Below are 16,330 nucleotides of genomic sequence, written 5' to 3' on the forward strand. Positions count from 1 at the left end.
CATGGTTGACTTATAGCTGAGTATATACAGTAACTTAATGATTAAGTTAACATGCCCCCAGCATATTCAAAAGCCCCCGTACCCAAGATTAACATAAATTGATTGGATATCTGAGCTCACTAGCAGTTCACTAAACCTGCTAAATCATTTCTAGTAATTTTCCAATCTTTGGTAAAGGGCTTCTTACAAATATGCAAAATCTGAGACCCATTTTTGTCCAAAGATGTTTCTCATTTAAATTGGGTGGCAGATCATTCCTGAAGTCCTTAGATCGAATGTTGTTCCAATATCACCTTCTTTGGATTCATGTATGGAACTGATTGTGCCAGCATCTTAATTAAAAGTGTAACTGTAATAATGATCTTATTTCGAGTCTGTCTCTATGTGGCATTTTGCTTCAAAGGACAGGCAATTCAGACAGCAGTTATTCTGTGTGGATCAGCAGTGACACAGAGCACTTATGCCATAGCCAGGGTCAGTCAGTACATTCTTTTTTTCCCCGGCTGGTGCTTGTCAATCATTTTTGTTTTCTGGATTAATTACGTGTCCTTTCGTTAAGAAAAAGACACTCTGGTTCTTTGCCATTTCAGTATCAGCCACGGCTATAGCCAGGCTTGCCTATGTTTCATTTTAGACAAGAGCCTTCTCAATGTAATGGAAACAATATGAAAGCCTTGCTTAATGATGCAGATTCGTTATTGCAGTTTTACATAAGAGCACAGAGTGAACTCCTGCTTTAAAGGTGAGGATTTTGCTTTAAGGCCCTTCCTAGCCCCATTGTTTCTTTTCTTTTCAGAGGCTTCTGTCTGGGGAAGGGAAGTTGAGGAAGGCTGGGGCAGTGACTTTTTTTTTCAGCACCTGCATCCTTAACTATAAGTTTAGTATAACTACCTTCCCTGAATATTCTGTAGATTAGTCACATCATGATCAGATAATCTTTTTAAAATAAGATTTTTCCAAATAAAATCTATTTGTAGACTGGTGTGTGTGTGTGTGTGTGTGTGTTGTGTGCCTTCAAGTCATGTTTCCAACTTATGGTAACCCTAAGGTGAACCTATCATGGGGTTTTCTTGGCATGATTTGTTCAGAGGAGGTTTGTTATTGCCTTCCCTGAGACTGAGAGTGTGGGACTTGCCTAAGCTCACCCAGTAGGTTTCATAGCTGAACTGGGAATTGAATCCTGGTCTCCAGATTCATAGTTCAACATTCAAACCACTACACCACCTTGGGTCCCAGCTTAATGTCCTTTATTTAAATGCTGACAAGGCTTTCCAGATTATGACGAAATGTCCAGTTTGTGGAGTATGATAATGCTATTTGTAACCCCTTTATGGTCACAGCAGTATGTTAGCCAGTCCTTAGGAGACAATGTCTCCCAAACTATCTGATCTTGTAGACTGGTGTCCCCCCCCTCCCCGCCTCCAATGTGCCAGGAACTGGTGCTGTATATGTGCCTCATCATCATCATCAATCACAGCAAGTGGCTCACAGGACAGTGTTTTGACCAGCAACATCCAGTCCTAGAGAATGAATTTATGCAGTGAGGGGTTTTGCTTCACAGATTTTCCTTGTGTGGTGCAAACGATAGTTGAACTGTATCATTACAGTATTAGCAAATGTGTGATACAATTATCTTTCTCCCTTACCTTTACTGAGGCATTTGATTTCTCTCTCTTTTAACTCTTGATTTCACATTTTTCTCTTCCTCATCCTCTTTCTCATCCTCTTTCTTTATCTCCCCACCCCCTGCAATGCCTGGTTAAAAATCCCCCCTTCTCTTCCGTTCTCTCCACTCCTTCTGCATCTATTTATCCTGCATGTATTTATCTTTACCCTGGTTACCTATTTACTATCTTTATCTCTTCCTTGTATTCTTACTTCTTCCCCTCAATAACTTCTGGCTAAATGGGTTCTCTTTCTTTTTCTAGTCCTTGCCCCCAGCCATTCTCTGGGCTCATGTTTTGGCCCTGAGGAAATGCGATGCTGCTGATCAGGTAACATTACAAGAAAATCAAAGATAGTCTCACACACCAAGGACATATATAGGTTTGTCCGTAGCTTTCCACTCAGCCAAATGCATCTGTGAAGGTAAACTTAAGTCTATGAAAGCTCATGATGTCAACTTCTTTCTTTCAAGTTAGTCTCAAAGGTGCTACAAAATCTCTCTACATACTTACATAAAATGTTATCTGACCTTTTCATTACAGCCCAGTTAGGCAGCTGGCTGAGATGACTGGTCAAAAATACCTTAGACTGCATCTACACTGCAGAATTAATGCAGTTTGACACCACTAACTTCCATGGCTGAATGCTATGGAATTCTGTGTTTTGTAGCTTTGCGAGATATTCAGCTTTCTATGTCAAAGAGCTATGGTGTCACAACAAACTACACATTCCAGGATTCACTCGCACTGTGCCATAGCAGTTAAAGTGATCTCAAACTGCAGGAATTCTGAAGTGTGGCAGCAGCCTTAATAGTAGTCATTAGCTGAGCAAGGTTTTGAATAAAAGTTTCCACCATCTATGTGCAAATGTTGTAGAACTCTAAACAATAGGCTGCATCCAGCCTACCAGGTTTTCTCACCAAGAGTACCAGAGCTCACCTCAGGCTACCCCTCCTCTCAACCACCCTCCTGTCCATACCAATCCATGTTTACATTTCCACAGTGACCTCACAGTGAAAGAAGAGTGCCTTTCCTGCATTCTGAGACTGCTTCTATTGCTTTCTGTGAAATAAGAAGAAAGCTTTCCTTTTTGTAATGCCAGAAAGGAAAGAGAGAAAGGAAGGTGGGGAGAGACAAGTGATGGGATGAGAAAGAAACAGGGATAAGAAGGCATGCTGTGAGGCAGATAAGGGACAGGAAAGGATGTTATTTTAGCCCGACTCTGCTTTTGGCTTTGGCCACATTCTCCCTGGCATGTAGCTGGATGATTACACAGAAACTAGAGAGCCAGTGTGGTGTAGTAGATTGAGGGTTGGACTATGATTCTGGAGAACTGGGTTTGAATCCCCGCTCGGTCATGTAAACCCACAGGGTGGCATCACTACAGAGGTGCAGACCACAGTAGGTGACACACCCTAATGGGGTGACACCACTCCTTCAGACATCTGCACTTTGGCAGAAATGGGCTGTGGCATTCTCCTGTATCTCTTTTATATGTTGAAGAGATGGTATAAGTAGGTGAGGCTCACTGGGAGGAGAAAGGAGACGCCCCAGAAGGTTTTTTTAAAAATAAAAAATTCAAATATTAATTTTTAATTTTTAAAGGTTTTTTTTTAAAAGGAGGAGTGGGGGGGATGACAGGAATGGGGGGGATGACAGCATGAGTTACAGCATCAGGTGACACCAACCCTAGTGACACCACTGTGGATGACCTTCGATAAGTCATACTCTCTTAACCGTAGAGGATGGCAACAGGCAATGGTAACTCCTCCCCTCCAAAGAAACTTATCAAGAACATCCAGTGAGAAGTTCTCATTGCCATCAGATGTAATGACTTGAAGACACACAGCAACAACAGTGTGTATCCTGGGCTTAAATGGATCTCCCACCTACCCTTTAAACATGACACTATACTGGTTCTTCATAGACTCAAGAGGCCTGGCATATTCATTCCTGAAAGAATGTCATTCTCCATGTAGTTTTCACCAGTTCATTAAATGTTGAGACATTTTGATAAGGGACATTAACTTTTCTGATTCATGCTTTTCTTTTTCAACTAGCAGTGACTGAGCACTCCTGCCTCAGTTTGGAAGGACACATTTGCTAAAGACTGAAAATCTCAATTAAAAAAAAAAGTTAAAATAAAGACACAAAAATGGCTATGGGGAAATAATGTTACATGCCATTAGTCATGTCTGTGGCATTATATTCCTGCAATGTTTGTGATGGCCCACTCACTGCAAATAGCAATGGCTGCTCCAGCTGGAGAAAGAACTGCACTCTCCAAATGGCAAAAAAAATTACACTTTGAGTGATGGGGAAATGCAGCTTTCCTGAAACAGATGTGCTCTCCACAAGGTGATTTTTCTGGATCAGTCCACCAATAAAGCTAACTGCATTTTTTGATCATGCCAAAATTGATCCTTTGGATTGGACTAATTGATGGCTGTTTTCATAAGCCAGTCTTTATAAAGTAAAATTAGGCTGCCCTCTTATACCTACTTACTTAGGAATAAACCTAACTGAAATCAGAGGGAATTCTGAGTAGATATTTCTTGGGTAACACTTGAAGTTATGTGGATTGCATGGCATTGCAATCTAGCAAAACTAAACAACTCTAATGTTAGCAGTTGCTTCTTTCAACATCTCTTTGATTCCAGAAGACTGCAGTAAAGGTGGAAGAGTAAAGAAAAGTGGTAGTGCTTTCAGAAGGCTTTGTCATGGACAATTGAACTCTAATTAATAGGTAATCGGTGCAGCAGTTCATCTCAGCTGGTTTTGATGGCCATCTATCTTGGAATGCACCTTTAGGCACATTCACCTGCCCAGGTGGGGATTTAAATTTATTTATCTGAGTGTGAGGGATGAATGGCATCAAGATGAGTTTGGCAGAGTTTTTGGTTTCTGAGGAGATGTGGCAGGCCTTTTTAAAAGGATTTAAAAGAGCTACTATTGCTGGCAATTTTTAGCAGTCTATGTGCTTGCTTCTGTGCCCTTAGAATATTTATTGTACTTATAGATTTGTAACTAGACAGCTTATATGACAAATTCATTCTATGTCTTCAAAGTTCTTTCCTTTAAGGAAAGAAAGTGAGCTGATACTACTGTTCTGAATGCACTACTGTTTGCAAGTAGTACTGAAAGTAATAGAAATAGGAGATGGGAATATCACAAACAAGAAGATTTCACATCATCATTATAAGAATGTTGTTTGGATGGAAAAGTAAAATATCATTAATTCCCCCCTCCTCTTTGTTCAAGTAATAAAATGGTGTGAAAGGCTAACAAAGAGCCTATAGAGATTGTTCTTAAAAATTAAAATGTCTCAGTATAGATTTACAATGGTTATTCTAGGGTTTCTCGGACTATTTTTTACACTTAGATAATCAAATACACTGTGGGGTAGTGAAGGATTGGTAAATTTGGTAGGGAAGTGAAGAGGAAGGATATGAGGAATGAGGATGTGGTGAAATCTGGTGGCTAATCTGTAGTGAATCATTAATGAGATGTTGATTGTTTAATGAAAGGTGATAAATGTAAAGGAAGAAGTGTAAATATAATTTACTCCCCTGCCTCCTTTCAACTATCATCTTCTGGCCTGGGAGGGAGTGAAAGGACAGGCCCAACGCCATCAGGCCTGAAGAGGAAGAGCCCTCCCCTCCCTCCTTCCAACTGTCATCTCCTGGCCTGGAAGGAGTGAAAGGACCAGCCCAACACCATCAGGCCTGGCCTCGATTAAGAAAAAGACCCCTCCCTCCAGTCCATCTGCCTTGGTCCAGGCCTCAGAGGGAGAGAAGAATGCTGGACCTAATCCCCTCCCCTCACCATTCCCTTCTCCTTTTGTGTCATGCCTTTTTAGATCGTAAGCCTGAGGGCAGGGAACCGTCTATTATCCCCTCTGTTGTAAGCCTCACGGATTCCCAGTGATTGGGCGGCATATAAATAAATCCTATTATTATTATTATTATTATTATTATTATTATTATTATTATTATTCAATGTTAGTGGTTAATTGTTGTTTGTTGTTATTTATTGTTACTGTATGTGTGTATGGAAAAATTATGTATGTTTTATAATTGTCTAATAAAATTAATTAAAAAATACACTGCCTTTTCCATCACGTTTTTACTTTTCAACCAAGGAATCTTTAAAGTAATAGTTGTGTGTCCAAATGGAACCCCATCCTAGCTTTTGGACATTCTGTAGAGACAAATGAATATGCACAATTAAATCAGTGAATCAAGAACTCAAATTCAGATTGGAAGGTACTGAAACACTTAGAAGAATGAGATTTTGGTGAAATCTGATACAAAACAGAACACAGAGGCATATTACACAATAGTTCTTTGGGTTTTACAAATCAGTAGTTGTTCTGAAAAACTTATTAGCAAAATATCTCTCTGTGTACACTGTGATGTGCAAAGGAAATTGGTTATTGACTCACTGGCCAGAGCTTCATTCCTAAAGAAAGTGCCAAAGCGCAATGGTTTAAAGTTGGCTGAATCACTTGCCATCCATTTTGGAAATTCCTCTACTTAATTTGAGCTAATATATAGTTGTATGGGCTGCAGGGAGTGAAGGCTAAATCAAGGGATACCCTAAGGGTGCAGTGACATCACAGAGGACTTTATCATACAGGGACCTATGTGCTTCCATGCCGAAAATAGTTAAAGTGTTGGCATCATGGAAAAGCAAGCCAATTCACTAATGCTTATTACACACAGAACACAACATGGGGTTAAAAGCACATTATCTAGGCAAGAAAGTGGGTTGAAAGTGAATTTGGGTTTCAGATAGATGAGGACAAATGTGCATGCTCCAAACTATCATTTCCAAAAGTGCATACACACGTGCTACAGAGAGGGAAGGGAAACGAAGAGCAAAATCCTCTTTGCCCCAGAAGCTGTTTCAGAGGAAGGAACGCTGAGGTTTCCCTTTGCAAACTCCCTTAAAACCACACACAAACACACACACTAAAGAGAAAGAGGATGGGGCTGGTCCATAAACGTGCCTGATTCCAGCAAGGGCTGACACCCCCAGATGCTCTCCTTTTCCAAGACATGTCCTCCATTTCTCCCTCCTCTACAGGAGGAATTCCAAAATGTCCTCTCCCTCTGCCATCTCTCACCAGCTATTCCCTGCTGTAAAAGCAAGAAACCAACCATGCAAGGAAAAGAGGTGTTTTTGTCTATCCCTTTAAGAATAAGGCTTTCTCCCTCTCCTTGGCACAGCAAGGAACCCTGGAAATTTGGGAACAGGGAGGATTGGGGTCTTGGTTTTCAGACGGCTGCTATTACAAGATGAGAATGAATTCGCAAATGAAATGGAAATGCAAATACGGTAGTTTTGCGAAAATGCTTATTTCCTGATTCCCCTCACTTTCTGTCTGGAGTCTGACCGATTTGCACATAGCATCATCTGAAAAGCAACTGCAAAATTGCTTGCTAATTAGCTTACTTGCTGTTCACCACTATGATCTTTGGAATATCAGTATATAAATAAAACAAATTATTATTATTATTATTATTATTATTATTATTAAAATTGTGCCTAATGCCTTGAATGACTCTGCATTGTGACCAGTATAACCTTCCAATTTTCCCCATGTGAAAAAGCCCTAATTCTCAGACATCTGCCATTTGGCAGAAACAGGTTGCGGCATTCTCTTGTATACCTTTAAAATGCTGGAGCTCAGTGGAAGAGATGGTATGAGTAGAGGGAGGGAAAAGGAGAGGCCTTTGGTATTTTTAATAAATTTAAAAAAATCCTTTAAAAAAATTTCTTAGAAAACATCACATCTTACCAAATTTTCACTTTAACCACATGAAGTTATGCAAATATAAATATATTTAGGTTGTGCATATGATAGTGTAATTTAAAAGTATAATCTTAATATTGCTAATTGTTTATGTCACAACTGTTGCCATTACATCCAATGATATATGGGAATTAAGATTTATGAGTAGCATTAGTACAACAAGAACAACAAAATGTTACTAAGGATTCTGCATGGTGTCAATGGCACCAACCCTAGTGACACCACTGAAATCACACTTTCTTCAGGACAGAGACCTGAAGAAATCCATACTTGGTTTAGGAAACTGTGATATGATGTGGATGTGTAGGAACAAATATTTGTCATTTTGGTTTTTAGATTGAGAAATGGGTTTCCCAGCAATCAGGAAACCCAGTTGGATCAGTGAGAATTTTGATACATGTCCCCCCAGTTTTTGAGTATCTCATAGTGGTGTGGATGAATTATTCTGTCAAGGAAAAAATGTGAGTATATTTTAATTTTTTTAAAATCTTGCACACACACACACACACACACACACCACTGTTTTCTGTGCATAAGAGGTTTTTTTTCTGCCCAGTAAATACTGTTCCTATCCAGGAAACCTGTTTATTCCAGAGAAGACAATTAAAAACATGTTCTCTGCAGAATACATTCCCCACAATATTTGGGATGTTCAAATAAAGGGAAGGAATATTTGTTTTCTATCTTCCATTGTAATTTCTGCACCTAGTTTCAAACTACCAATGTCATCAACTACCAAGGATTTCCATCCTTTGTGTGTGTGCATGCATGTGTGAGGGCAGGCTGTTAATTTTCAATGGCAAATTTTTCCTTTGGTTCAGTACAAAAATGTTAAAGTGAAGATAGGTTAAATAGCCTTTGCAGAAGACTGAAAATTATTATTTTATTAACAGATATAGAAATGTTTTCTTTGCCTGGTCCTATGTATGCATATGGGCTGGGCAGCTGAATTGTGCATTTGTATTGCAGTACTACACATGTGCAGGTCTGCCATTCTCTTCCCACCTGGCAGCTGTGAAGTTCCTGAGCAAAGCTCTGGTGCCACAGCCAACTATAATTCCCAGAATTCCATAGCATTGAGCCATGGCCATTAAAGTGGTGTCAAACCAGATTATTTCTGTATTATGGATGGAGCTTCGGTCTCCAGAGTCACTCCCCTCCCCCAGTCAATGAATGGCTGCAGCATTGCATCTCTGCATCTTGGCAGCTGCTATGTGAGGAGGTTGTGTATGGAGTGCAAAGGGCTAAGGAATATGTTGTTGTGCTGTTGTTTATGTCTTCAAGTCAATTCAAACTTATAGCAACCCTAAGGCAAACCTATCATGGGGTTTTCTTGCCAAGATATGTTCAGGGAGGGGTTTGCCATCCTCTGAGGCAGAGAGGGTGTGACTTGCCCAAGGCTACCCAGTGGCTAAACCAGGATTTGAAACCTGGTCTCCAGAGTCATAGTCCAATGCTCTAATCACTACACCATGCTCACTCTCAATGTCCAAAAGGAGACATACATGCACATAGGTCACAAACATACAGACAGTGTGTTGTAGTGGTTTGAGTGTTGGACTATTCTGTGACTCTAGATACCAGGGTTCCAATCCCCACCATAGAAACCCATTGGGCAAGTCACACTCCCTCAGCCTCAGAGAAAGACCAAGGCAAACCCCTTCCAAATCTTGCCAAGGAAACCCCATGATAGATTTGCCTTAAGAGTTACTGTAAGTCAGAAATGACTTGAAGGCACACAATAACAGAAACAACAATATCACAAACAGGATTCCAGTTTTTCAATCCTCGTGTTATGGCATTACAAGCTTCAGGCTGCTGGGTTCGTGTGTAGCATGCTAGCATACTAATGTGGAGGCTGGTCAGTCCTCTAGACTTTGCTGAACTACAGCTCCCAACATTACCTATGCTTTCTAGGGAGTTGAAAGCTATGCATGAGACATTTGTGTGAAATATCATTTCTTATTGTCCTTCCAAAATCAACTATGTGTGAGTTAAACTGCAAATGCAGCAAGAGATATGAACGTGGAGAAATGAAATTTTACATTTACATTTTCAATAATTTTATTAAGTATTACTTCTGTTTTCTAGTATTTTTCTGGGATCCAGGTTCTACTTAAAATCAGTGTTTTCACAAAAAGAAAGGGGTAGGTTTTTTTTTTTTTGCATCAACACACAAACATGAACATGTGTATGCATATGCATGGAGGCTCACCATTAGGGTCACTATTTAAACACTGGCAATTGAATTATGGAAGTTTTGATCATCATTGCCTTTTTGCACAGAAAGATTTTAGAGAGGTATAAACCATAGCCTGTACAAGACAGAGTCATTTATTATAACGGTTCTTATTATTTTTAATATTATAATCATGATATGAAATGGACCAAAAAAAGTTTTTAAAATGTTCTAGAATTAAAAGGGTGGTGATCAGAGGTTGGACAAACATTAATGGCATCCAAGCCTGGTAAAACAAGTATGTATATATATTTTTTAAAGTAGCAGTTATAATGACTTTTCAGGAAGTACTTTTAACTCCTCCCCCCACCCCCTTTGTGTTTCCAACCTTATAAAATCCTTAACGGATTAAAGAGTGAGAACACGTTTTCTCCATTACAAAATTCTCATTTAATCCTTATCCACCGCTTAGGCGATCCAATTAAATTGGACAAGATTGATGCGGGAGGCTCTTTGAGGTGAACATCATGTGTAAAATTGGCAGACAACAGATTTTGAAGAGCGCCCACCACGACTTGTCACATCATCTTTCCTCGGCTTCAGCTGCTGTGGTGGAGTCCTGGGCAGGCTGAGAATTCTTCTTGGTGTGAACACTATGGACCACTGCAGAGAAACAGAACTGTTACACAGTCTCCAGCAGAGTTACTTATTACACCCCTCTTCAGCCCCCTTCACCTGCCCTGGCTATTCAGCATAACATCACACCATAAAATATTCATGAATAGCCCAATGCTCCAACCGAGGACTCGCTTCTGCAGGTGGCTGTTACATCAGTAATTGCCCGATGCCTCCCTCCACAGCGTAAAATTGTTTTCATTATGTCTCATGCACACACACACACACAGCCAACCCAATCCCCTTGAGTGGTTTCCCAAGGGCTGGAAGGGAGGTGGCACTTCACTTAAACAGGCGCTTTTGGCTTAGATTTAGAGAGAGAGGAAGAGAAAGAACAGCCACAGTAGTAGCAGCCTGCTACTACTCATCATTAACTCTACTTCTGCCTTCAACAACCACCACCACAAAAAAAACAAAACAAAAAAAAAAACAAACCCCAAAGCTCATGTAAAGCTTTCATAAAGATTATCCTAAATGTCTCAGTTACTGGGAAGAGCTTTAGTGGCTTCAGCTGTTCTTATGATCCTTAAAGCTGCTTCAGCTCAGAGAAGAGAATCATTTTTCCACCTGACTGAAGTTCCCATGGTTTGCTGTGCAAGGCGAAAAGCAGGTTTCAGCAATAAACTCCTGCATTGTGAGGCCATAATGCACAGTCAGGTCCCCCCATTTTGATTCAAGGGTGTCTTTTTCTTTCCCCCCTGCGGTGGACTAATCACAGTTCCACTTTGTTTAATTGCAGCAAAGAGAGAAATGTGTTTAAGAAGTCATTCTGGCCTCCTTTAAAATGAATGCTCAGCTCCTTCGAAGACAACAAACAGGATGCATAATAAATAAGATTTAATTTTCAAATCAAAATAGATAGAAGTGTGATTTTCAAGGGTTTGAGGGGATATATATGTGTGTGTGTGTTTTAAACTGGTTGATAGAAGAGATGCTCCAAGAAAAGAAAGGGGGGGAAAAGAGATTGGGAACTTTGTCAAAAGAAAAGAAAAGAAAGCAGCAACAAGTGGGATTAAACTCTCTGTTTTTATGCAGCACAAGCTGTTTTTGCATGGTGGGAGGATCAGGACACGAATAAAACCTTTCCAGAACTGGTGGTTGATAGCCTGCTGGGCATTTTGCTTCTGATAAAAAAAAATCCTTGTAAGACTATGTCAGGCTCTTGATAATTGACACAGATTCATCTACCCTGGTTTTCCAACTAAGACTTGGAAAACCTTGGGTGCAATGTATTGTAAATTACAGCTCAAGGGTCATGAACTCCATAGAGCAGTGAAGGTTGGGTGGGAAAGCATTTATCAATCAAAGCATTATTTCTGAGATGGAACGGGGAGCACAAAACCTAAATTCCAAGCCAAGTATGCAGTTTGAACTCTGCAAAGGGAAACTCTCCACCTCAATGGGATATATCTGATTCCCAATGAATAAAAAAGGAAAGATTTTTTTAAAATACAAAGTTCATAGCTGGCTGACTAAACCTGCATCTTTTACTTGCTGGTGAATTTGGTTCCACTGGTGTTTTGAAAACTCTTTTAAAAAAAAGAAAAGAATATATGTGATGAATGTGATCCTTGAAATAATTGTTCACCCCTAAACTTATTCAGTATGCTTTGCTTTTGCATGATCTAGCTAAAGTTAAGTCTATACCTATAAATTCTCTGATCAATACTTTTAAAACTGTGAAAAGGGCTTAATTTTGTCTGCAATTTATTTATTTTTTTGACTAGCAATATCCTTCCTAAAAAGTTTCCCCAGAAGAGCAGCTAGATTCTTGGAGCATAACTCTTGTTTCTTTCATACACATACATTTACAAATCAGTTATGGCCAAACTTTCATCAAATGTCATTTGACATGTCTTTTGTTACCACCAGTCGCTGACTGTGAACTGTGAGGTCTCATAATTCTGGCCAAGTGTTTAGCATAAAATAATCTTGGAGAGCATCTGCTGCTGGCTTTCTCTCTGCTCTGGACTGAATACGCAGGTTTATTTGAAATAGTCAAAAGCTACACTTGGAAAGTAATTTTGTGTGTGTTGTATAATGAATGATGGAGTTCCTTTTGCTCTTGGCCACTCTGGGCCTCTTCTGAATACAGCGAATGACTGCTTCGAAATGAAAACCACAAACGTGTTTGAATGTAGTATTATGCCTAGTTGCTTTTTGAGTGAAAGGCAGCTTTAAAAAGTTAGGTATATCATTGCCAAAAAGAGCTAAATAGTATTGTCAGCATTTTGAGAAGGAATCGGTTCTTTCCCCAGCCCTCCATTCTGGACAGCTGTTAGTGACTTACCAAACTTTTCATATGGATATGTATGTTAATGACAGGCAATGAACTGGAGATGAAGAGCCCCAAACACAGACCCAACTCTTCAGTGGACATCAAAAGCCTTTACAAAAGGAGCAGTAAAAGAGGCAACGATGGTGGAGCCTTCACTTTTGTACACTGAATTAGTTCTGCAAGCAATGAAACTGATCTTTTCTCCTTGCCAGAAAAGTCTGGTGATTTTTGTGAGTCTCATTAGCACACGAGGCATTTGTGAAGATAATTGACTGCCGCTGATACTGCTGGCTGTCACAACAGTGTCAGCAGCAGTGTATGTGCTTTTTTTTAATAGTTTGTATTTCCCCACCCCACCTCTCTCTTGCCTTCCTTTCTTTCATGTAATGGTTCTGCAAAGACACAAACATATTCTGAAGATCTCCAATGCTGCGGTATGCATAGATGGCAGGGGGGAAAATAATGTTGTGACTCTAGCAGTCTTCCTTTTAGTTTCTCTTGCTGGCAATGGTATTACTATTATATGTGGAAACATGGAAAGGTTGTCCATTATGCATATCTTAGGTAAGCAACAGTCAATCAGCTTTGTGTGAGTTCGATGTGTGAATGTTTGTGAATGGGAAGGTGTGAGCAGAAGGCCAAAACTGGACAGCAGAATAAACACTACTAAACAAGAAAGCCATCTTAGGTGTTGATGTGAACTTACTCTCTCCCCACCCTCAACAGCACAGCCTTCTCTTTTCCAGGGTCTGAATAAAGGTGGAAATGGGGAGATCTGAATGCTTGATTTTAAAATCTAAGAGAAACATCACATGTGGAAAACTGCTAGAATGGTGGGAAACCTGGGTGTCACAGCTTGTTAGAACAACACCAGATTTCTTTTCTGTATTTCTGTCTATCTGTTTTGATGGATATGCACTCGACAAGCACTTCCTCTTCCACAAACTAACTTAAGTTTTTGCTTTCACTAATACAGTCATGTTGCGCTCAATAGATCCCCCCCCCCATTCTTAAGATTGCAAATTGAATTGCATTTACACTGAAAGCTTCTGCCTATGTGTACAAGCATCAGTGTGAGAGAATAAATTATGATCAACAGCATCTGGCTGTGTTTTTGTTTGGCAATTGGAGAGAGTGTCAGTGCTGTGAACAAGATATTTCTGCAGTTCCTTAATACTAGCATAAATGTAGAAACAAACTATAACTGGTTGAACTTTACTTCTTAATTCTTTCAGAGGGTAAACTATGGGAAGAGGGTACCTTCCCCCAAATTACCAAACTGTTAACTGTACTTGAGAAAAGATTTACAAGTGGTTTTATTGGGAAACAGCATGGTGTAGTGGTTTGAGTATTGCGCTATCCTATCCTACCCTCAGTGAATATATACATGTTATTTCCCTGAATACTTTATCAACCAACTTATTCCTAAGACATGGTTAAGCATGCAAACCTAACTCAATTATTCCACATTTATATCTTCTGCATGCTTCCCTCTGTGTGTGGCTCTTTCCTAAATTCTTTAAAAATTTGTCATGAGTTGAGAAGCCCAGGGCTAGAGATAATTAACACTCAGCCTTGAAGTCAAGAAGTATTGCTACTTTGCAAGCCTTGGGCTATTACTAGTTCCTAACAGAATGTGTCCTTTGTGCCAAATATTGACTCAGCTTCAGAGTAACTAGAAGCTCCCATTCTTGTAAAACTTCAGTTGTGTTGATCTTTGCCTTGCTCTCAGCTTTGTATCATCTTTACAGTTAAAAGTACTCTGTAAATTTAAAAGGGCTTTGAAATTTTGAGCTGTTTTTAGTCAAGCACAGACTCCTGGATGAGCTACTGAGCTATTGAACTCCATGAGTTATTGAGCCATTATTTATTAATAACCCTCTTTCGAATTTTCTGAGCATTTCTTTCTTTCTCTTTAGCATCTTCATCTTTGGAAGAATATAAGCTTACAAACACACCGGACCAGCTCTTTGTCAGCACACGTATTAAACAGAAAAATCATTGAGGTGAAATTAAATGGTTTCCCCTTTCAAACTGACAGCTGACTGAGTGAAGTGCTCATAAAAAAAGAATGGAAGACATGGTGTGATTAGCTCTGGGAATCTTCTGGTGAGGATACAATGCCAAGGTGAAAGAAACCTTGCCTGTATGCAAGTGGTCCCAGCTAAACATGACAAAGTATTTCAAGTGTCATTTGGTAAATCTGAGAACAGACCTAACTTGACTGGGCAAATTGCATATTACATTTGTAATGTTCAGTTCAGTGGAGGCTGGAAGATCCATGTATGTGGAACAGTGAATCCATTCTGGGTTTATGAACTATCCAGAGTGCTGGACACTATTGCCTTTATAGACTTGGCACCTTGGTTAGCTCCTGTAAAATTCAGATGTAAATCTAGAGTGCGTTTACCACCAGAGTTACAGAAGGAAGAAACCACCCTCTGTTTACTGTCATTTGAAGAGATCAGGTAGATTTATTCTGGGCCAGTAGTTTTCCGACTGTGTTGCTTGGCTCTTCATGGCTCTCAGTGACTGTATCCTTGGATAATCTGGTGCTTTTAACAGGTGCTCACTGACAAGATCAGTAAAGGCTGATTAACTTAAATGAAAGACAGCTCCCATTCTCTGAGGATATTACACTACAAGTCCATCCACATGAATATTTGAAGCATGTGCTAGGATGATTTTTTAGCTGGCATACAGCCAGCATCAAGGGTGTGGCTACCAACCTGCTCAGCAGACCATTGATTTCCAAATTACAGAGAATATTAATATTTAAATCATTGCTTGTTTTTGGCTTGGAGAGCCAGTGTGATGTAGTAGCTTTAGGGTTGGAATATGACTGTGGAGACCAGTGTTCAAATCCACACTCAGCCATAGAAATCCACTAGGTGACCTTGGACGAGTCACACTCTCTCAGCCTCAGAGAATGGCAATGGCAGACACCCCCCTTTCTGAACAAATCTTGCCAAGAAAACCCTGTGATAGGTTCACCTTAGGGTCACCATAAGACAGAAATGACTTGAAGGCACACAACAACTGTTTTGGAATCCTAGTGGAAGACAGCTGATTACTATCCATCAATGCTCAGTGCAGTTAGAGAAGACTGGAGAAGATCTCAGGAAGTGATTTATATGCTGTATTCTTGCCCTATATTAAACAGGACCCTTTACACATTAGAAAATTGTAGCATTTTGATTCTATTTTAATTACCATGGCAACATCCTATGGTTTGTAGTTTGGTGTGGCACTAGATTTTTCTGGCTGAGTATCGGAAATGTTCCTCCTTAAAGTGCAAATTCCAGGACTCCATAGGGTGGATAAAGTGCAATCATTGCACTATAATTGTTTAGTGTGAAGATGCCCCAGGTAACAGTCCAACTGCCTGACAGCTGCAGCACCTAACTTTTTGAAAGCCTCTATGCATTTTTCATTTTAGGAGTATGTTTATAAATCAGATGCTTTCTGAGCAAGCAAAGCTTAACTGCAAATATCCTTTTTCAATCCACTCAACATCCAATCATTGTGTCTCTGCAGGAGGCAATAACAATTTAGTAAACTGACTTCAAAGTAAGACTGTGATATTGATGGTCAGTTCCCATAAATAGCTAATATGATTGACTATTATCACCTTTTCTGAATAGAGAATAAGGGGGTGGGGGTGGATTTTGGCCCCCTTTGGTTTGTAAGCACGGGGGTGTGGTGAGTCAATATTA

At 39.8% G+C, this 16,330-nt stretch overlaps 1 long non-coding RNA gene across 2 annotated transcripts; it reads left to right on the forward strand.

Moving 5' to 3' along the window:
• The first annotated feature begins 603 nt into the window (after window positions 1-603).
• On the forward strand, window positions 604-15,439 carry LOC121935443. Of its 2 annotated transcripts, none has more exons than XR_006104796.1 (3): window positions 604-742; window positions 7,819-7,943; window positions 14,534-15,439. It is a non-coding gene; the product is annotated as an uncharacterized LOC121935443 (long non-coding RNA). The 2 variants fall into 2 exon arrangements; XR_006104795.1 differs by lacking the exon at window positions 14,534-15,439 and adding an exon at window positions 10,134-10,881.
• Window positions 15,440-16,330: the final 891 nt, after the last annotated feature.

This window comes from Sceloporus undulatus, chromosome 6 (genome assembly GCF_019175285.1).
Source record: "Sceloporus undulatus isolate JIND9_A2432 ecotype Alabama chromosome 6, SceUnd_v1.1, whole genome shotgun sequence".
In the NCBI taxonomy this organism is placed as follows: domain Eukaryota; kingdom Metazoa; phylum Chordata; class Lepidosauria; order Squamata; family Phrynosomatidae; genus Sceloporus; species Sceloporus undulatus.